The sequence below is a fragment of the Cupressus sempervirens genome, chromosome 7 (genome assembly GCF_028749045.1).
Source record: "Cupressus sempervirens isolate cs-2001-9-10 chromosome 7, ASM2874904v1, whole genome shotgun sequence".
Classification (NCBI taxonomy): Eukaryota; Viridiplantae; Streptophyta; class Pinopsida; order Cupressales; family Cupressaceae; genus Cupressus; species Cupressus sempervirens.
The window spans coordinates 148,457,490-148,481,277 of record NC_143124.1 but is presented as its reverse complement, the minus strand read 5'-3'; the positions used below and the strand labels follow the sequence as shown (position 1 = coordinate 148,481,277).

The 23,788-nt window shown below is 33.3% G+C and overlaps 2 pseudogenes; both read right to left on the bottom strand.

Moving 5' to 3' along the window:
• The window catches only part of LOC149545961 (cytochrome c biogenesis protein CCS1, chloroplastic-like), a 31,174-nt pseudogene extending 25,486 nt beyond the window's left edge, over positions 1 to 5,688 (bottom strand).
• A 206-nt stretch (positions 5,689 to 5,894) lies between these two features.
• Positions 5,895 to 21,904, bottom strand: LOC149545960 (DNA mismatch repair protein MSH2-like; annotated as a pseudogene).
• Positions 21,905 to 23,788: the final 1,884 nt, after the last annotated feature.

Below are 23,788 nucleotides of genomic sequence, written 5' to 3'. Positions count from 1 at the left end.
CAAACAAATGAAATGGAAAATAATGAAGTGAATAGAGAGAAGAAAATATGACAAAACTATAGTGTGTTGGATGTAAGAAAAGTTTAAATTGTCTATGAGCATCTATATTTTCAACCCTTATAAACTGTATAGTCTTTAATATAGTGGCTAGTAAAGAGTAGGAAATTTTTTATAGGAATTTACATGGAGCATGTAGGTTTGTATTCTATGTTTTGTTGTACAGACATATAGCAAGAACTTTGTATTCTATATTATGTTTTTGCTGAGTTTTACAAGGTCCAAATATTCGGTGAGATGAAGAGCACAATATATTAAAGTAAAAAGTTTGTAAAATTTAGTTCTTTATGAGCTCTACAATATTGTGACATATGTATTATATTATGTTGTATAAACATGTATGAACTGTATACATAAGGTGATTGCTAGAAAAAATTAATGTTCAAAACTTTTGCTTCGATTTGCTTCTGATATAGATGATGTGCCTACAGAAAAAGAATGTTGTTGTCAGAGTTAGATAGTAGTTTAATGTGAATTCTATAATGAAATATTGTAAACATTTGAAAACCATGAATTATTTTAACTATCAACCTATTTTTATGGTGATATTCATTTTACCTTGTTGCCCAGTGTTGTAGTTTTCAAAAATTATTCCAATGATCATATGTTGCCTATGTACCCTACAATTTGCAAATAAATATGAGTTAGTAGTTTTGTTTGTATTTTTTTGAAGTTAATTTGATTGTGTGTAATTGTAGTAGTAGAAAATTGTGTAGAAGTGCTTACAGTTGGAGTATCTCTTATGATTGATGTGATTGTATAGTCCATAACGAGTGTAAAAGTGCCTTGAATCTCAAAGTTCCACATCATGTAAACTGTTGCAGATATAGTTTATATATACTTATCAAACTCAATTTTTGTTAGATCTAGGAAGTAGTCTTGCAAGAGCTTTCCATGTAGATTGCATTCAAGGATGTTGTCTTTTGTTTCGATGATACATTGGGGATAGGGTTGGAATTGAAATGTTGTATCTATTCCACACTTAGTGTAATGAATGTTATTTGGATCACCTGTTGTTGATATAGACACTATTTGTTGGCAGACTGTGCAAAATGGCTAGTATGGTGAGCTATGGACATTTCTTGCTCGTAATGTTCCTATTACTTGGAAGTATGAACACTGAGGTCAATTGTAACTGATTGTATCGATATTCTTATTGTCATTGAAAATTGAATTTCAGCTAATTGTTATTTTTTGACTTACCTGCAAATTGGCATTTGCAAGTTCTTGTAACGATTGTGTACTACAGTTGTCGTTGAGCTCATCTATGTAGGTGGCTAGGCCTGATATGATAACTATTGAACCTCATGGGCCAGTGTGTGTGACATTTTTTAGTAGTAGCAATAGTGTTGTTGGTGATGTCGTTGATCTACAAATATTTTCTTGGCTTTTGTAGCTATAGCTATGAGTTTTTGGTACTATGAACTAGCAAGAGAAAAGTAGATGTTAAGAATTGAAGTGGTGAAATTACATAAAAGCATTATGGTAAAAGTTGGTGTGTGTTATTTGTTAGTTACACTAGTAAATTTGAACTCAATTTTTGACAAATTTTGGTTGAAATTTTGACACAAGTGGGTCAAAATTTTGACCAAGTAGTTTGTAGTAATTTTTCTCATCAAAATTTTGACCAACCTGCACATTGGTCAAAATTTTGACCAATACATTCATCAAAAAAATTTAATTTTTGCTAGCTCTGATTTGTCATTGTTGATTGAAATTTCCACCAATGCTTGGTCCATTTCTTTTAAGAATTGGTGCAAATTTCGACCAATTCTTGGTAGAAAACTATTAAGAATTGGTCAAAATTTCCACCAATATTTAGTCAAGAAAAATTTATAACTGGTGGAAATTTTGACCAAGTCTTGGTAGCAAACTATCAAGAATTGGTCAAAATTTACACCAATGTTTGGTCGAATTTTTTAATAATTGGTGGGAATTTCGACCAATTCTTGGTAGAAAACTATCAAGAATTGGTCAAAATTTCAACCAATGTTTGGTCAATTTTTTTTTAATGTTGTATCAAGAAATTGTTTCTTATCTAAGCCAATTAATTTGCAACCTTTTAAATCTCTGCAAAGATAAAGTTGGAGCAGGAGAATTTTTCTTCTCAAAGGTGTCCTTTGATTATAAAGCGAATGCTTTACAATCAGAGGACACCTTTGAGAATCCACTTTATAATTAAAGGACACCTTTGAGAAGAAAAATTCTCCTACTCCAACTTTATCTTTGCAGAGATTTAAAAGGTTGCAAATTAAATGGTTTGGATAAGAAACAATTGCTTGATACAACATGGAACAAAGAAGAACATAAACATATAGCATGGACATGCATTCTTTGAAATGAAAGCATCCAAAAATGTAAGAAAAAGTAGAACTATTGAAGTGTAACATGCCTCATTATGCACTCTTGATATTGCCAAAGTTGATAGAAATTTTTTCAACTGTCAATAATGATATATTATATAATCAAAGTAACAAAGGAATTTCATATTCATGACAGTCGATTTTCAAAGTACAGTAAAGTATAGTACATAATTTGAAGAAGAAAAGTATCCTAAATTGAACACCACTATATGAAAATTATGCATTTTATCCCACAAGAACTTCAACACTAGAACAACTATTTTTGAAGTTTACTTGTGTAGTCATTTTGCTCTTTTTTAGAATTTAATGATTGAAGAGTACTTCAATTTCTTTAAATTGTTATGGAAATCATAGTTGTACTTGTCCAATGTATCCTTTCTCTGCTCCTTAAGAAATGCTCTCTATGAACTCCTTTACATCAAACACAAAAGTTGGATCCTTCTTTGTAATGATGCCCTATTTTACACAACACATTTTAAATATTATACACCAAAATATATATCATGGTTGCACTTGTACAATGTATGAAATGAAGAAAACCAAGTTTGAGATCAAATTGTATTTTTTTTTGAAATGATAGTTTATTCACAAAAGAGTAGATATGACAATGCACCTTTTCAGTTATAATGGCTAAGATGAGATTTGCAGGGGTAATATCAAAAGCAGGGTTCCAAATAGAAATCCCAGATGGAGCTACTTGTTGACCTTGGCCACCAAGAGCATGAGTTAGTTCTTTTGGTTACCTTTCTTTAATTATTATATACTCATCAGAGGAAATTAAGAGATCCACTGAGGTCAGAGGAGCAGTTACATAAAATGGGATATAATGGTGGAAAGTTGAGAGTGTCAGATTATATGTTCCTATTTTATTTTTTGGGTCACCTATGAAAATATAATACCAAATTAGCAAACCTTAACATACAAGAACAAATGATGTTGGAAAAATTATGTCGCCCAATCATCTAATGAGATTTAATTTGATGAACATCAATTTCAAATATCATAGCAAAGAAATTGCAGGATATTAATAGTAATTCTACATACCATTTGCAATATGTTTATTAGTAACTACTTTGAGAATTGAATCAAATATCCAATTCATCTCTTCTTGAAAACCTAGTTCATCTCTATTACTCTTTCCTCCAACTACAATAGATGTTCCATCTTGCAAAGCCCATACCTACACATCCATTATTTATTTTGTAAATCAACACATTAGATATAATTTTCATGCCATTATCCAAATGGTGATAACTTGCAAAATACATTAACGAAAACTTGAAATGAATTTTGTGAAGGTAGAAATTTGCTAAATCTAGGCTTACCTGTGAATGAGAAAAAAAAGCCGACAACAGTTGTGAACATGAGTGCTCCATATCCAATATATACCACAAGAAACCCTGGATCCAACTGAGATCAAGCAAAATAGTTAGCTGGAATTAGGGGAAATATGGTTAAAACAAAAATTCATATCTCGGTTATACTTTGTCATCTTTTTCTCATAACAACTATAAAAGGAAGGGTAGTCATAATTGATAATCAGTGAGTATAGCATACTCATTGTGATTAACGTCAATCTCCTTTTTGTTATAAGTTTGTACACATGATTATTCAATCTAATTCCACTCAAAATAGAGTTATCTCCATTATATTCTTTACAGGTTCACACGATAAACTGTCAAATAGAAACAAACAGTGGAGGAAAAGCATGGACCAATATCATCTACAACAACTTCCATGCCATCAATAGTTATTGGACAATTTGACCCAGGCGACCTAACTCCCACAAACTTCCCTTCTTGATCATACATCACAACAAACTGCAGATCTCGAGCCAAAATTGATATGTGGTGTTAGAGAAATAATCACTAGATATAATAAATTAAATATGAGTTTTCCACAATCCATAATCGATTCAGTTACAAATTTCTAGAATAGATTGTGTATAAGTATGTGAATCAACATTTTGGATTGCACACTCAAATATGTTCTTAGCTCTCTTGTATCCTGATCATAAACATACAACATGATCTAAAACATTGATTCAAATACTTATACACAATATTTTCTAGAAATCTATAAATGAATAAGATATAATCATTTAGAAGCTCCAAAAGAAATGACAAAAATATCCTTCAAGATGATTTCTTTTTTTAGCTCTTTCAAAGAGAGATTTAAAGATTTTAGAAATAATGATTTCCCATGTATACTTACATTCCTTTAGGATTGGTAGAACTATTATCATCTTCTAGTGGCAAGAATGTACCAAAAAGTTTATTATCTCCACTCTGTAATGTAGCCATTGCAAGAGTGAATGGTCCTGCACCATTCTTGTGTATCTAAAGAGTGAAATACTCCAATTTGTTTGATAAATTATGATGCCCCCAAATCGTAAAGGGTTATTCACACTGATAATCTTCCTTAGAACTTCCTTTCCATTTGTATCACATAAAGAAAGGTTAGTGTGAAATTGGGATACCTAAATAAAGATGGGCAAGAAAAATGAATAACAATAAGATACCTACTGTTAACATCTCAATGCAGTTTTCGAAATAGACTTGATTATTTTGAGATTATCAAATTGAAAAATGTAGCCAAGAGAACAAAAAAAGAACAAAGAGTTGTAAGATGGTGGCTAGAATAGTGTTTCTTCTTTTATGTGAGTGGTTGTGTGAAGGAGAACAAAAGCTCCAGATTGCGATTCCAAATATATATATACCTCGTTGTTCTCATAGTAATTAATGTAACACTTCTCAACATGAACTTTGGTTTTAAAATTGGGAATTGGTTTAGACAAAATCCCATTTGGAGTAAGCATATCCCCCATCATAAAATTCAAGCCTTGAGGACTATAACTAAACTAGGGTAGCCCCCCATATAACTTAGAGTTGCCCCTACCATTATGAGCAAAAGAGTTGCATGTACACCAATAGGTGCAAGCCTACTAGCAAGCCCTTTGAATCCATATAGACCTAATTCACTGAAGAAGGCCTACAAGCCTCAAATTTTGAAAATAAAAGATCATAATATCCATGGAATAATAGTAGAAACATTAGATGAATGCTATGAGATCACTTCTTCCAAATAATCACAATCAACTTACCTCATATCCTGAACCCATCAGAAGAACACCAAGGTCTTGAATATGAGCTCTGGAAAGTGATTCTGTGACTTCTAGTTTTAGGATGTTGGATCCAAACTTCATGAATGCTGAGGAGAAGGCTATAAATGTCTTGGGAACCCTAATGCAAGGGTTTATAAATGCCATTGTATAGCTATAGTATGGAACAATAGACTATGCCTAGAATTGCAGTAACAATTGCTAGTTTTTATTAAGTTTTGAAGTGAATAGAGAAGTGTTTGTGGATTTTGTTGGATGGAATATTGTGTCTAATGTTAATTCTTCCTTATGAAAGCATTAAATTAGGCCTTTTCAAGTTTTTCAAGTGCTTTTTTTAATTCTTTCTAAGTAGACTATGCTCCTCGTCTAGCATCTATGATGTCATTATCATGACACTGTAATTTGGAAGCATGCAATGTTAAAGTAATTCTAGAGAAAGTAAAATACAAATTTTAAAGACAGACAACATGCAAGCATCCCCTCATAATAAAGACAAGGCCTTGAATAAAATTTGGCATTGAAGGATCCCTCATTTTGGTAAAGATCATCAGAAAACTGTAAGAGACATGAAATTTCCACAATTCATGATAGTTCTAGTGAATGCTTTTTGATATAATGATGCAACTTTTTTCAGCATCAATAGTTTGGATCAGACTCACATTTTTTCTCAAATTTTGATGCTAGAAAACACTACATAGTTATATCCAGAAGCATTCATCAATACCAAAAAATTGTCCTTGCTTCCTCTATAGGCTATATTGTGGATGCACTATATGAAATCTCTCTCTTCAAGCATATGGGGGGAAAAGTAGTTATAAATCATATATTGACTATGGTAGGGAGTCCCTATAGCACTAAACTTCTCAAAGATTTTCCTAATTGATGTCTTTGAGGATGTGAAAATTTTAAAAATAGACCATGACTAGAATGACCCATTGCCAATCACAACAGATAAAGAGTGTAAGTAAATCAAAATTTCCAAACCTAAACCAAGTCTTCCAACCATTCAACCTCTAAGCTAAGATCTTTCAATGCCAAACATTAACACTTAACTCATTTAAACACATAATGAAACTAGCATCATATGAGGAGTACATTACCACGTCACTAGACTAATTTCCACTGCCTAATGATCAACATGTTGCTAGACATTGAAGCTATCAGTACAAAGCAAGGAGCTATTAAAATTTTTACCTAAGAAAGAAAAATCAAATAAAAATAGCAAATGATTATCTTAACTTACCATCTATGGCTATGCAATGAACTTGTGCCAAGCATTTTGTAGCCTTAATTTCAACATAAATTCCCACCAAACATAATGCAAACATAGGTCCAACAACTACTCTACTTGCTATGGTTATTGCTAGTTTTTTTACCCTGCCTGTAGAGCAAAACACTTGCCTTTAATAATAATCCCAACAATAGGTTAATTTGCAGAATTATGGGTATCTTAATTTGACATAAAGATAGCCTAATTAAAAACACGCCTCTATTTCATGTCAAGAAAGTTACTTCCATTTTTGTTAAATGCTTAATTAATAGTAAAGTGATTGAATCATATAAAAATGATAAATGGGCATTCATTGGTGGAAACAAAGTAAAGCATTAAATTACTCTTCATGAACCAGGCTTTAAAGGAAAACATATAGGATTATAAGATCATTTGTCAAACCCAAAATAAAGAGTAGTATGACAAATACTAGTGCTTAAAGATCTTTGTCTTTCATAGTCTATATTATTAGAAAAATATCTCTTGGTAATAGAGTATCTAAATCTAGTAGTCTTAGATAACCCTGAAGAGCACTCAAGTATAATGACACACAAGTCAAAAGGGTGTTGTACATAATGAGCATAAGTAGATTGTGCCACTATGAAAAAAAGAATTAACATGGTTGAAGTTCTTAACATACCAAAATTGGAGAAAAGACACTAAATATAGATCAATAAGGAATGATGAATCATCGGATAGCTGAAATTATAGTTCATATAGTTTTGGCTTGTCTAAACCAGTATAGAAGATTAAGCAATTAGACACACAAAGAGCAGCTCAAGAGTTTCCTATAAAGCTGAAATCAAGACACATAACTATTTGAATTTTGACTACAATACATGAATCCAATCTTATTTAGTGCTTGATCACAACATTTCTTCAAAGTAGAAAAATTAAAATAGGTAGCCTAGATAACATGAAAGTGAAAAAATCATAAGGTATAGGCTAGGTGCACATATGGAAAAAATCAAAGTGAGCTCCAGTCTTTTATTCAATAATCCAATCACTAAATCAGTCAGTTCCAACTTCCACATATCAATGGATATTCACCATCAAAAGCATCACAGATTAAGAGAAGGGTAAGGTTGCAAGTATTTTTAAAATAGTCTTATATGTCCACATTGAGGTGAGCATGTCATATTTACAGCCAATTCTTACACAAGATATGAGAAAATCCACAAAGTCTCTTGAAATCTAAGTTTAATTATAATTAACTATTATATAAATGTGTTATGAAAAAGATGTGTAAAAACCATACTTGTTGGACGATTATGTGTCTTGTCATGCCAAAAGAAAAATGATAAATAATGACAGTACGTACACATTATAGCTATACATCTCTTCCACCAACAACTATGCATCCTTTCCACAAACAAGTCTTTAATGTTCATGACTTGCATTCAACATTTTTACATACCCATAACAGTGTACTAAAAAACAGTGCTAACAAATTAATTTGTTAAAAAATTAAATTATTATTTTCCAAGTGCAGCAATGAAGAGGTCTAGTTCTTGCAACATAAAAAAAAATTAAGCTTGTAATTCTTGCAAACATATAGGTTTGTTGAAGAGGTGGGACTGACTCCTAAAGAAATATGAAGCATAGAGTTAACTACTTAAGTGTTAACATAGACTATCATTGTATGCTATCAAAGGCCTATGAGTTCAAGAACCAATTCATTCAAAACTTGTCTTACAACATTACTTGACATCCATACAAAATCATCCAACCGACATTAAGAAAATTTCAAATCAATCATCACCTACAAAAAAATTAGTTTTCCTACAATAATACATTCTTTTTGGACAATTCAATAAGCATGCAAAAGGAATAGCTTAACCTAGCCATTATTATTTGAAGTAATCATATAAGCTTTGAGGACTTTAAATAAAAATAGTCAGGACTCAACAACGAGTGAAGGCATATGAGTTAATGCCATAAATATATTTAAAAAGAACATACAATATCAGAGAAAATTTTATTAAGACTATGTATGGAATTATTTCTCACAAAGATTAAATAGTAAATAAGGTTAAAAAATAGACTAAAAAAAATTACCTTAGTAAATGTTGTTGTTGTCTATACCACATGGGTAACAAGTTGCCTTTGACTACTTGAATATTCATCTGATAACTTAATATATTGCTCCCAAGTCGCTTAAGTTTTGCATTTGTGAATTTGACTCCATCCTTTTGTGTTTCTAAGACTATATACTATGTATTCAACTTCTTCCATTCTTTTTGTTCCTCTTCCTTTGTAATCCTAAATACATGTCCAAATTGTGTGCCTTTTTCTAGTTTTAAAGCCTTATCAATAGGAAGATCCAGATCATCTACTACTTTATGATGTACTTTTTGAATTTTTTCTTCCACTTCATCTTGTTCACTCTTAAGTGTTGTCAGACTAGGATCGTAACTAGTTGAGATCACGTACTCTTCATTGTCAAGTTGATTGAGATCAACAACAGCCCCCACAAGTGCTGCAAACTTTGTCAAATGCTCTTCATCTGTCCAAAGGTCAAAGGCATCAAAATATCTTTCCCTAATCAATAAAGAAAAATCCCCTTGATATCATTTGAGTGAACTTTTGATTACAGGAAGTTGTATGCTTGTTTGTCACATGTACAATAACTATAGTGAAAAAAACGATCCAAAAAGAGTTTAAGTGCTTGAAAACCATAGTCCTCATCTTGTAGAAGATGTGATATCTGCTAACTACAACCTTAGCATGATAGCTAAGAATAATCATAGATGATGAAATACACCATTTAATCAGTAAGTGCAATTGCACAACACACAAATACATTTAGTTACAAAGAAATGATCAACATTCATTCAAAAGCACGATGTCACTGTTGTGAAAGAAACACATAAATGCAGTGCAAAAGTATCCATGTGATCATAGAAGAGAAAAAATACAAAGAATGTTTATTACAAATGCATAGTATAAAAAATCAAATACATTAAAACTTAAAGGTCCTTGCCTGATAGAGCTTTACAATATCTTGTAGATTGGCCCTACCCTTCTCCAATTTCCACACAAGTCAATCAATATCTGTAATTCTTTTTAGATGAAGTCTTAAATCTTGGCATAATTATGCATCCTCAACAAATGCTTGCACCATATCTAGTCTACACTTGATCTCTTCTACATATAAGAGAGGTTTCTTGAGCCACCTATTCAACAGTCTCTTCCCCATGCCAGTAGTACATGTCTTGTTCATCAATCCAAATAAACTAAAGTCCTTGTTCACATCTGTTTTACTTTCAAGAACATTCAATGCTTGTAAAGTTGTAGCATCCAGCTGCATAAATTTGCCTATGTGATAATGTTGAATGGTAAACTTTCCATAATTGATGTCATCTACAAGAAAATCTATGTTAGAGAGGAGGGTTGCCAAAGCTCTAGCAACAGACTTTGAACTTGTAACTATGTCCTTCAATTACTCAACTAAACCTTTTACAAGGTGATGAAGATCTTGATCAACATCCCTAGATTTGAAATCAAATTTCTTTTGTTTAGTTAAGAGAACATTACAACTTGCCAATACATCATGCAGGCATTTATCATTAGTGGACTTTCCACTACCTAGAGGTAACAAGCATTCCCTACAACCAAGAGCTATCATAGCAGATTCCAGGTTTGAGTATTGGTTGTCCTCAAGAAACTCGGTGATGCCTAAAGTTATCTTTGTCAAGTCAACAAAGGCCATACCCACAAGGTAATCATTCTCATGAATAACATATTGAAGAGCGATTATCATTGGTGTATCTTGCATGTCATTGCTAGCAAAGAGAATGTCCTCGAAACTGCCAAGCTTGCTAGGGGTTCTTGTTTTTGCCAACCTTCAATTTGATCCACTTCCCTCAAAAAAATCCATAGTATGATCAGTCCTCTCTAACAAAAAGTTTCTGATAATTGTTTCAAACATATTCTTATTAATGCTCACACTTGATAGAGCATCATGTTTGTTACCCAACTAACAAAGAGCAGTTGTGGTGTGGTAGTAAGCTTTTGCAATAAAGAGTGCATCATCCCCATGAGTAGTATAGTAATCTTGATATCATTAAATATTTAGTCAGTTCTATGATCATCTTATCATCTTTCAACTTGAATAACTCAAATTTTGTGTTATTGGTAGAGGTTTGTGACTGCTCTTCTTTCATATCCCTTATATCTCTGTATGCCCCCATCATTTGATAAGCTATGATAGAGCGTTGAATCTTATTCGATGCTTGGGTGAATAGATGACTTCATATATTAAAGTCTTATATCACAACCTTCATCATCCAATGACTATTTTATATGTGACTCTTGATTTGAGTCAAAGTGTAATATTTTGATACTTTTCCAATAATCAATAATAGTCTCTTGGACCCTCACCAATATTTAGTTGATATATAGTCAAACTTTTGCCATTGAAGACTTATTGGTTTCCTTTCCACTCACTGCTTTCCTCAAATGGGATGTTAGCATACTCTACTGCTGTAGTGTCCCCTATTGAGACTTTTACTGACTTACTCTACTATTCACAACTAGGGCTTAGATCCCACTCAGATATAACAATATAAAATTTTCCTTACTTGGAGAGTTTGAATTCCTAATGATCAACTTTCATCATTATGAATTTGAATTACATTAAGGAATAATTGATGATTCACAATACATTTTCAACCATTCAATTCCTTGTTGCACTCTTCATCACTAATCTTGAGAAAGATGGGGAATTACTTGTCCGTGCGCCTTGGAAACCATTTTTGAGTAGGCTCCCTTAAAGGATTTGTGGCACATATATCTAATACCTATCATGAGGCTACCTCCTTAAGGATTAATTACTTGTCTATCTGAGGGACTATAGGGAAGAGAATTTCTAATGAGGAACAGGTAGGTGATAATTGGATGAACCTCGTGCTATGCTTTTGGGTTTAGTTTGAAGTGGAAATGGTAAACTTCACCCAATTGGGTTTATCATGGGATGAACCTAATCCCCTTCCCAAGTATCTACTAGTGCCAAGACCAAGGAAAGGAATGGGACCCATAGTGTAGTGCACAATGCACTAACAATCCCTCCTTTAGGATGCGCATGGGCAGCGAATGATTAGCCATTATATGTGAACTAGTCATTGTTGTCTTGTGATTCACATGTGAGCAAGTCACTATAGTGTTTGTGATGTATGTTGGAGCTACTTACTATGTATGCGATATATGGAAGCTAGTTAACTTGTGTACCTATGATGTGTATGCACAAGTTTTTTTATATGAGACAGGTGCTCATTATAATCACGATGTGTGTGATTTGTGATATGATCCTTATGAATATGTGTAAGTTGCTACAAATAATGATAGGTGACGATAGAGATGGAACCATCACTTAATTAATAATAATAGTTAAAGAGAGATTAGAGATCTTGTCAAGAGGAGAGAATGAACTCCCTATAACTGCAAACTATGAAGCCTCTAACTTCCCACTCAAGAATACGTAGGTAGGATCAGCAAGAGTGAACCCTTGATGCTAAGTTTTGGGTCTAGGAATGGCCCTAGTTATAGAAACTAAATATTATCATGAGTGTTCATGAAGTGTGGTATTGAGTTGTTTCCACCGTGATGAATAGAGGAGTTAAGCAATAGTTAATAAATCATCAAATCATTTCTATTGTTTATATATTGCACCATGCTACTCTAATATTGATAAATATGAGACATTTACTACAACAAATCAAACTACAATATTGCTATCAAGGTCCAGTTCTGATATTATCATTATACATTTTTCTCTTATCTAGAGACAAAAATGTAGGCCATTGCAAAATGATGTCAATTGAATTTGCAAAAACCAATGTTTGCATAACAACATGCCTTAAATTTATATATTTTTGTTTGCTCCTAGTTATTATCTTTCTCAGACCAACCAAGGGTAGAAACACACATGGAGCACATACTTGAGGATGCATGAATATATGAAGACAAAGGATATGCAAAATATACACATTGATGCATGAAGACACAAAGAATACACAGAACATACACATGAATGCATCAAGACATAGAGCATACATGAAGCATACACATTAATGCATGAAGACACGAACCATATACAAAGTCTACACATTAAGGCATGAAGACACATAGCATACACCAAGTATACACATAATACATTACATTGTTAGATTTCTTCTTATTGACTTAGAATGATCCCTTATTTTTATCCAATACCCTACAGGATGGCAAGATAGTGCTTTAATGTCATTGCAAGGTCCCTTATTGAGACCTCCACTGATTTACACTACTATTCCCAACTAGGGTTTAGATCTTGCATAAAAATGGCAATATAAAAAATTCCTTACTAGGAGAATGCCAATTCATAATGATCAATGTTCATCATTATGGATTTCAATTGCATTAACAAATAATTGTTGATTCACAATACATATTCAAGCATTCAATTCCCCATTGCACTCTTCATCACTAACCTTAAGAAAGATGGGAAATTACTTTTAACAGGGCCTTGGAAACCCTCTACAAGTAGGCTCCCTAAAGGATTTGTGGCACATATAAGAATTACCTATTTTTGGGCTACGTCCTCAAAGATTTGTGATATACATCCATACGACTGGCTTAAAAGCTTCCTCCAACATGGTATTACTCCAACCCTAACAAGCCAACCTATCCTCTTAACTATATTAGTGAGTGAACAAGGATTAGACGAAGTATATATTAATAACTAATAAAGTAAATGCACTTGGGGATAGCAACTTGTAATGTTCCTTATTAGGAGAGTGCCAATTAACAATGATTAATTATGCAACACTATGTATTACACTAGATTAAGAAAAAAACACTTATTTATAATGCATACCTATGCCTCTAATCCTGTATGACCCTTCATAATCCCCAATCTTATGAAATTTGGAACATTACTTGTCCATGGGAATATTGGAACCATTTGTGAGTAGGAGTGATTTAAATTTTAAATTAATGTTGATGAACTATGATTCTATTCTATTAAATCATGAGGAGCAATTTAAATAAATGATGAAGAAGCAAAATCTAAATTTAAGGAATTGGTTTTGATTTGGTGAATGAAGTGAGATGATTTGATTAATATGAATTATTTCAATTTATCTATTTTCTAAGTCACACACTTTGGACTCTATAGCCATATAAAAAGGAACCTGCCCACTTCATTTCAAATCATAAACTCAGTTAGCTCAAGCAAATCAAATAAGGAGCAAAGTAAATCTATTTACATCAGCAACTAACCATTTTTTAACAAGCCAAATTTGTGCACAATGTTGATCAATATTCATGATCAGGTCTATAAACATTGAAACTAAGACTGCTCAATTATACAAGTCCAAATTTTGGTGTAGAGAAATCAGCTCTAAAGGCTGCAAGCTATAGGTGTTGTTGAATTTGTAAAATCTAAAAGTAATCATGCCTTGTGTAAACTCAAAACGTATCCAGATTTGGATTTCAAGCTAAGAGATCTCATTGAAATTAGGCAATGTATCAAATTTGTAAAGTAGTCGCAAAGTATGTGTGGTCGAATTGCTTAAAGAGTCATTCAGCAAAGAAGCAAATGGACAAATCAGAATTGTTCGTGATCTTGAATTATGATTTCTTAAATAATGACTCCTATTGATTTAAAGAAATAGAAAAAGAAAAAACCTAATGCAAGGTGTTGTATGGTAGGTTCAAGAATGGTAGGAGCTAATCGAGGAGAAGGCTCAAAGAAATAGGAAAAGGCACCTAAAGATGGGATAAACTCAAGACAATGTAGTATTGTGTAGCTCAAACATGATTTATGAGACATGCTCCTCGAGACAAACTTTACATCCAAATGGAAGAAAATCAATGACACCAAACTTGCTTCCTATAACATGAATTTGACAAGAGATAGAACATTTCAATACAATCCATCACCATGGGCAAAGAAAATCTTGAAGAGTGGTATAGTTCATGCAACTGCATTTCCACTAGTCAAGCAATGGCCCAAGCTAATGGCTAAATGTACTAGAAGATATGATATTGAAACAAGTACTGAACCCTAAAGGAAGTCTTGTGGTTACAATCATACTTGATAACATAAGGGATCCATTCAATATCTCATAGCGCAAAGATGGCTTAATCAGAACATGAGAGTTTGTCATGAAAGAGTTTGAAAAAAAGAGAGGATGACTACATCACTCTTGTCAACAATGAGTGGTTATAATCCAAGAAGCACAATACCAAGTTGTCAAAGTTGACCAAGGAAGATTTTAAAGAAGATATCAAGACCTCATAATCACATTGAATAAAGCAATTGGAAGCTCACAAGCAACACTATTCAGACCATGGATGAGCTATTTAATCAAGAGTATCATTAATGCAAGTGAAAGATTTGATTGGGCGACAATGATCAATGACAACTTAAATATACAATTAAGAACTATGATGAAATCAATGACATTTTACATGAGCTCGTGTGTGACCTACATGATTGTGTGAGAACACAAGTACAAAGAATCGGAATGTTTGGGTGTAATTGGAATTGGACCAAGATAATACATGATATATGATTACTATCCACAAATGTAACCTCAAGACAGGGATGGGTTTAAGATTGCAAACAAAGCCTTTGTTATGCACATAGTGAGAGTATTACAAGGCACTCCTAACAAGATTATCAAGTTGAGTGGAGAAATTTGTGAAGAAGTATGGATCATGGTATGCTAAGTTTCCAAAATTCTCCTACATCTATGTATTAGGAAGTACAGTATGCCCAATCAAACTCCCAAGGTTTTTGCCAAACAGTTGTTGCTCAAGGAAGTTGCACGGCAGTTAGTTATAAATGACAAAAGTCAGAAGCATATGAATAGGCTAGGAATTGCATTCCCACATAGTTTTGACACCAAAGCTTGTCCATTGCCTCTAGTAGTAAGTAATAGAGAGAGAATTCAGGCATTGTTCTTTGGAGTTATAGGAAAGAAGATCTCATTTCAATCCATACTATCAAATTGAAAGAGCCTATGGAGTAAGATACAAGCACTTGGTGCATATTGAGGATCACTGACTGAATGCATCTAATGATCATCAAATTAAGAGATCATTTTCCAAGATGTCAATATAATTGATTTGCACAAACATCATTTACTCTTCATTGTTGAAAGGAGAACATATTGCACAAATGTAGAAGGGCATATAAATGATATATTTAGATTCTTTTTGCATTGATTATGACACATGGAATTAAAATCTCACTAGGACATTCTAACCTTCAAATGGAAAATCATTCATCTTGTCTAAGTATCAGATTTAGCTTCCTCCAACGATTTCTTTGCAAGAAGATGTAGATTCAAGGCACCGCAATCCATGGCATACTTCACCTGCTACACAAATCCAACCTAGGCATTCACTCTGGGATGCCTAGAACATTGCTTTGATCATAATTTCACCCTTTTGGACTTGACAAAATCATGTAAAGGCTTCCTTCTTTCTTCCTTTGCCAATGTATGCTGCCATAGAATGAATCCAACAATCATTCACCTTCCTTCAATGATCATTCACCTTCCTTTAGCGATGGATATCCTACAAAATTCACCCACAAAGCCCTAATATTACCTACAATGATACCCTACACAGGTGGGAATGAAATAAAACTAAACAATAATATCATAGACTATAAGCCTATATACATATAAGATTAACATATTTCTTATTTCTTATGACCCAAGTTGGTCAAAATTTCAACCAACTCAGGGAAACTTAATACATTTTCAACCAATATGGGGATGAAAACCAAAAAATAAAATAAATCATACATTTGGTAGAAAAATAAGTGCAAATGTACTAGTGTTTAAGTAGCTATGTCAGATGGTCATTGTCCATCTCTGATCTGGAGATGGAATTGTGTGGGGTTCTGTACATATGAAGTTATAAGGACACCAAGACTACCAGTTGGATAGTTGTTGTGTGACTGAATCAGTTGGGATATTTTGGTACCAGGCGATAGTCTCTGTTGTTTGCTGATAGTAGTTATTTTTTTCCACTTTAGTTTTTGACTTGAATTGTATGCAATAGTCAACATCTCCTCTTTCATATTGTGAGTTTTTTCTCTTGATTCCAAATTTTTAAATGCAGATGCTTGTTCCAAGAGTCAGCCAATGCAAGTATTTATCAATTAAGGCATTGGTAATGTTTGTTGTTATAGTAAGTAGACCAGCTGTGTCTGTCAAATCTATGTGTGCAATTGATGATCTCTATTCATTTTGTGCAGAGTTCTTGGAAAGTTGGTCTGTATGTAGCAAGGATGTCACCCTCAAAGACCGTTGTTGAATGTGTGTTGTAAATGTCAAATATGGAAGTTGGGGAAGTGGCAGTGAACTTCTATCTACAATAAAAGTGGATAAGTTATCCTCAAATTCATTGAGTGTAATTAATTTATGTTGAGCCATTGTAGAGGAGTATCAAAGTAGTAAGACTACTTGCCTCTTCTACTTTTTGTTGTGGAGAGTAGTTGGAGAGCCTTTGTTATGTTCTATTTCCATGGTCTACTCAAATGGATCTACACTTAACACGTAGTGAATATTGGATGATTAAGTGTAACGTATGATATTTATTTTTGTGTTTGATATAAGAAAGAGAAAGAGATTATGAAAGTCATTTGCTATAGTTGGAATTGGACTGCAACTATAAAGTGGTCAGTCTAGTATGTGTCCAAAATAGTGGCTTTTTTTATTTCAATGTCCATGTTATGTATCTAGATATGGTCAAGGTTGCTTCCTATTGGTGTTGTTGTGTTCTCAGTTGCGAGTTTGAGATTGTGTTGTTGCATGATGTTGAAGAGGTGTGAGTTTTTTGTTGATGTCTTTAGAATGTCGATGTTAAAGTCTCTTGCAATTGTTAGTTTTAAATGTTTTGGCAAAGTGGTCATGATGCTTTGCATAAAAGTGAAGAGATCATTTCCTGGTGCAGTTGGTGTCATATATATGTTTATAATTTGCAAGCATTTTTGTATATGAAAAATGTCAATTATGATTTATTCAAAGTGTCTTGTTGCGTACATTTCTATTTTTTGCACTACGATAGTTTTTTGCAACATATGAGCAATCCATGAATGGCGTATGATGCGTATAAGTCAATTTTTTCATTGAGCAGTGGTAGTTGATCAATGTGCCTAGTTCTTGTCTCTTGTAGGCAAAGTAGAGTTGCACTATGTAAATCATGATTGTGGTCTATTTCTTGTGCATGCAATTGTAGGCTTCAGCTATTTAAAGTACATATTGTAATGGTGGTTAGTGATTTAGGAGAAAAAGTGTAATGTAGAGGCCATTGCAATGATGTTTGCAACCATTGCATTTCTACTTTGACTTTCTAGGAGAGCCTAAAATTATTGTGGTGTAGTTTTCTCATCAAGTTCAATTTTTCTATGTCTCTTACATGGGACAGAGTAGTATAGGAAAGGCCATGTTGATAGACTTTAGTGGGGTCAGAAGCAACAGTGTCCATTGTCAAGCCCTGTGCTCTGTGAATAGTTCTTGCAAATGCAATTTGTATAGGGAATTGTGATCGTATGACTATGTTTGTTAATGTTTGCATTCTTCTTGTGATTTGTGTTAGTGGTTTCCATGTAGGCGGTGTTGCATGTTTGCACATGTGTTGCATTTGTTGTCTTCATAGTTTTGTGACATCAGCATCATTGAACTCAATCTATAGGATGTCTTCATTGTCATTTGTATGTAATTGGAATCTACCATCAGCACCATTGACCAAACCATCTTGTGTGTCAAGATTGCTTGCTATAAGCTCAATAAGGATTCCTGGCTTGACGAATATAGTTAAGGGTAAGCTTGTCCTTTCTACTTGATGAGGGTTCTTCTCAAAAGTTCTATCTTTCTAATCAATTGCTTCAAGTTTGTAGAGTTTTGTTGGTAGGAGCTCTAACATTTTTCTATTGTGGTCATCAACAATAGAGTTGCACTGGAACAACTGTGGTAGTTTTGGATTGTTAAGTATAGGCTTCTGACATGCTCTATTTATGTACCAGATGTCTTGATCTATTTGTTCAGAGATTCTAATATGGTTTAGAATGAATACAAAGCATTCATTTCTTTGTCTAAAAATAGTTTTCAAGTTATAGTATTTGATATTGTCAGTCCAAAATGTGTATGGAATTTTCTCACCATTAATTCTTGATTCTTCGAAAATCCATCCATCACTAACTGATTGCACTTGGTAGAAATCACCAGAAAATATGATGTCTATGTTACCAAAGGGTTGAGTTGGTGCATGTTTTATTTGATGTAGTCTTTTGTCTATGTTGTAAAAGGTTGTTGACCCTATCAGTGATGTCTCATCAATTAGAAGAACTTGAAGTTGATCTAGTCTCTTGCTTAAGCTGTCCAAGGTGCTTGAGCCCAATGGTGTGATTTTTGATGAGCTACATGGTAGATGAAATATGGAATGTGCAGTTAAGCCTCCTATGTTGTATGCAGCCTTTCCTATCGGTGTGACAATAATGCCTTTTTATTTGAGTGGATCACTCTATAGTTGTTTGTCATATAGGCAAATCAAAGCCTCATAGAGTAGTTTTTCTATGAAGGTCTTGCCAGTTCCTACTCCTCCCATTAGGAATAAGTATAGTGGTTTATGTGGAAAAATTCTTTTTGTCATAATGACATCTTTTAATATTGTTTGTTTCTCTTTGCTTAATTTTCTTCACATTGTGAAGTATTCTTGTGTGCTTTGCAAGAATGGATGTGCAATTTCTGAAAACAATGCATTGTGTACAATTTGAATAGTTTGATTTGGTTTGGATTTTCTATTGTGCATTAAGTCATGAGCTAAGTCATATTATTCTTGTGTTGTTGATTAATTATCAAATTGTATGTGGTGATTAAATATCATTGTTGCATTTTCATTGTTCTCTAGTCCATTTTGTATATCATCTATGTTACCCCATCCATAATCAATTTGTGCATTGAATATTTTTTTAGTTTTTGCTATTTGTGTTTTTTTAGCATTGAATGCATCAACCCATGTGTTGTGTTCTAATAACAATGTTTCCTCATTTACTTGAAAAGGTATGTACAACATGAGTTTCTCTCTACAATAATTGTCATAGTCAATGTGTGGATTGTATTTGACGAAGCGTATAATTTGTGTTTTTCATCTTTTTTGAAAATTAGTTGATTTATTATAGTAGAGTGCAATGTAATCGACAAGTGATAAGTTGTCTTATGTGGTTGGCCTTGATATGTATTTTTCTATTGCAGAAGGATACATGTTGTTCTTAGAGTTGTCATGTTCTTTAGCCAATAGTTTTGGACATTTTAGCATGAGAAATTTGCTCTCTGATGGTGCAGTGTTGATAAACACAATTTTTCTTGATGATCTACATAATGCCAATGACAATGCAGGGTGATCTCACAATAATGGGTTCCACTTTTTGGCCAATTTTGACACTGAAATCAATATTTTTGCAACAAACCTCACATTCGAGTGACTATATCTCTAAAACTATAAATAATTTCAAGATGACATAAACTAGTGATTTTTAGTACTCTGTTCCTACTTTGTAAACATATTTTTTAATCTAAAAATAATAATAATTTATGTCAATTATTTCATCTCCTCTGAAAAGTGGTACATAATAAAATTCAATATTTTTAAAGAGTGACAGTCTGTTTGACACACATAACTTTTTTTCTAGAAGTGATAATGAAGTAATTCTTTCAGCATTAGATTTGTAACATCAATATCCAAAAGATGCATTTGGTTTGATTCATTTTGGTTGAATATTGTGTAGTTTATGAAGTTTTGAAGTGACACCAATCATAATTTAGACAAACGTTCATTTTTATTTATTTTTGCTCAGTAAACAGCCTAAGCCTTGATTGATTTTATTAATACAATATAAATACATAGAGTTCCCCCGTTCTGACAGGCACAGGTAGGAAAGAATGGGGAAAGAAAACCTCCTATCTTGCCTGGGACCTTAGTCCTATATTATACATCAATAAAAGGGGCATACCCCAGTGGTAATTTAAAAGGTTAATCCGATCAATATAAATTTCATCCCAATAATCTCTAGAGTGGATGGGGAGATCATTATCTATCTAAATTCACCAACAACAACAAAAGTTAAAGGTTAATGAAAAAACTAACTATAATATGCAGCCAAGGGAATCATTACCAACAATTATATTCCATGTTGAGATAGATTAATAAGATTAAAATTTTGATTCAGTTATTTAATCTTTAATCTGTCTTAGCTTAATTATTTTGATATATAATTAAATGGATTTTGTTGATTTTTAAGTTATAATGATGAGAGAGTATTTGAGAACGTACTACATTATTCATTCAAAGAGTATTTTCTGCATATTAAAGGAATAATATCAAGATTTTAAAGAGTTAGTAGGATCCTAGATGAACACAAACTGAAAAGCCATAGATTTTGTCAGAGACGTCACTCTGTATCTCTCATAAGATTTTTTGATATGGATATTGGGGTGGAAATTGATTAACTCAGTGCCCTGGTTATGAGGGTGTGTCAATTAAATCTTCCATCATATATTTCTAGAGAATTGCAAAATGAACATCATATCACAAATAGGAACTAGATTTATAGCTAAACACGATTTCCATTATATATATTAATAATATGTACAATAAGCATCATCTCTTGTCTAATTTAAAAAAGAAACTAACAAAATGTAGTAAACAACAAATTTGCTCGATTTAGTAATATGGACGAATTATCTACAGAGGCACTCAAGCTTAAAACAAAGTGCTATCAGCCAAAATATGTATCATATTAATATGCAAAATGACCCACGTCACGATTCAGTCAATTTTTCTGAATACCATTATAATTTCTAAAGCTTCATGCATAGAAATAGCCTTTGATCCTGGGGGAAATTCATAAGAAGACCTTCCCGTGCTGGTTTTACCATAATTTGGAAGACAAAATTCCACATTTTCCATGTCATAGAAATCCACTTCTGGATGGATATAGGCATCATATGCCTTTAGATAATCAGTTAGCCAATCCCTTCCCAGGTCTTCAATGATGCCTCTCCATCTTAACAGAAATCTGATGCTCATCTCCATTTGCGGCCATTCTTGATAGAACTAGATATTATCCCTAATGGTCATGTAGGGACGTTTCAAGCTCCTTGCCAGTTCTTGGCTATTAATGTCGAGTTCCATGTATGCCTCTGGTAGAGGGATGCGAAGCTAAGCGTCAATGTTGGCGATAGCTAGTTCCAAACCCACTAACCAGCAAGGGTCGAAAATGTTATGGGTAATCCTGATAATGTCCCATTCTTAATCCTTGCCCTCACCAAATAGCCTACCCAGAGCCCAACTATGTCACTGTTAGTTCTCCATGAGTAGTTGTAACTAAAAATTCCTTCCCCTAAAGCCCTACTGATAGCTATTCGGCTCATGTCATCTATGGGCCTCATAATCCTATTTCATCATTCTTGCGTAGCTAGCCCATAGAATGCCATGGTACACTTTTCATAAGCATGGAACAGACTGATGTTGGAATCCATTTTCCAACCTATACCCCTAACAAATTTACTGCTGAAAATGAAACTAAATAGTGAAAAAGCCCCAAACTGTCTGATAAATAGGGTGATTCAAAAAATTTGGAAGTCTAATAATGAAGAGGCATGTGCATGATTAAAAAAACTCCTCTCAAATAAATCATACCAAGGTGATTACAAGGCAAAGTTGAGGGATTTTCTTACCATGATTGATTTGGTACATGTGGGATCACACTATCATATCAAAGTTTTTGTAAGGAAATGATTAATCCAACTTAAATTTAAGGATCTATTTGATTATTGAAAGTTAATGAGTTAATACCATCGGTACCAAGATTGGCCAGTGTGTCGGCCTCTTTATTTCCTTCTCTGTAAATATGAGCAAATCTAATGTCTTCGAATGCTAAGAGTGAATTAATAATTACTTCTAGTTTGGAGTTTAGAACCCAATTTGGGGTGGCTCCTTTCCTGAGAGCATTAATTATGATTTGGGAATTCCCTTCTATTATAAGTTTTTAAATATTTAATTTAATGCATAGATTAATACCTTCCTTTATAACTTCCAGTTCTGCAATATTATTAGAGGTCATATTTAGTGATTTTGATCTTTTAGCAATCCACTTTCCTCCTTCATCTCTAATGATACATCCTATTCTTGCTTTTCCAGGATTTCCTCTTGATGCCCCGTCAAAATTTAACTTCTTCCATCCAGGAGGAGGAGGCTCTCATTTACATGTGAGTCTAGCTAGATCATTCTTCTTTTTATAAGCTAAGGGGGGATTAATTAATAGTGGCCAGAGTTTTTTCACTTCTGCATCCCAGTCAGAGAAGGATCCTTCTTCTTTGGGTCTCTTTCTGAGGTCATTATTCATCACTTCCGAAATTGCTACTTCTATTCTGGATAATAAGGCTTTTACTGGTAGACTTTGGTCTAAGAAAATTCAGCGATTGCGTTCTTTCCAGATTTCCCACATGAATATTGCTGGAGATATATTCCAAAGTTTGCCATATACTTTCTTGGGGTTTTCTTTTGGCCATCCCATCAAGTGATCTTCCCATTGACCTACTAATGGGGACGACCAATTGAGTTTCCTTTGTAGCCATCTCCAACATTCTTTAGAGAGTTTACATGAGAATAATAGATGTTCTGCATTTTCTTCTTCCTCTTTACATAGGGAGCATCTGGATGGTCCTTCAAATCCCATTTTTTGGATCCTATCTTCTATTAATATTTTCTTTTGCATAGCTACCCAAAGAAACATTCCTGCTTTCGAAAGATTTGCTAGAAACCAACATAGATTCAGAGGAAGGGTGCTAACATCCCATTGTTGAGAGTTTGTTATCATCTTGTATCCTTCTCTGACTTTGTAGGTTCCATCCTTTGATGCAGCCCAAATAAGTTTGTCCTCTCTTTCTTTATATGCAATAGTCTGAGATTTTAATA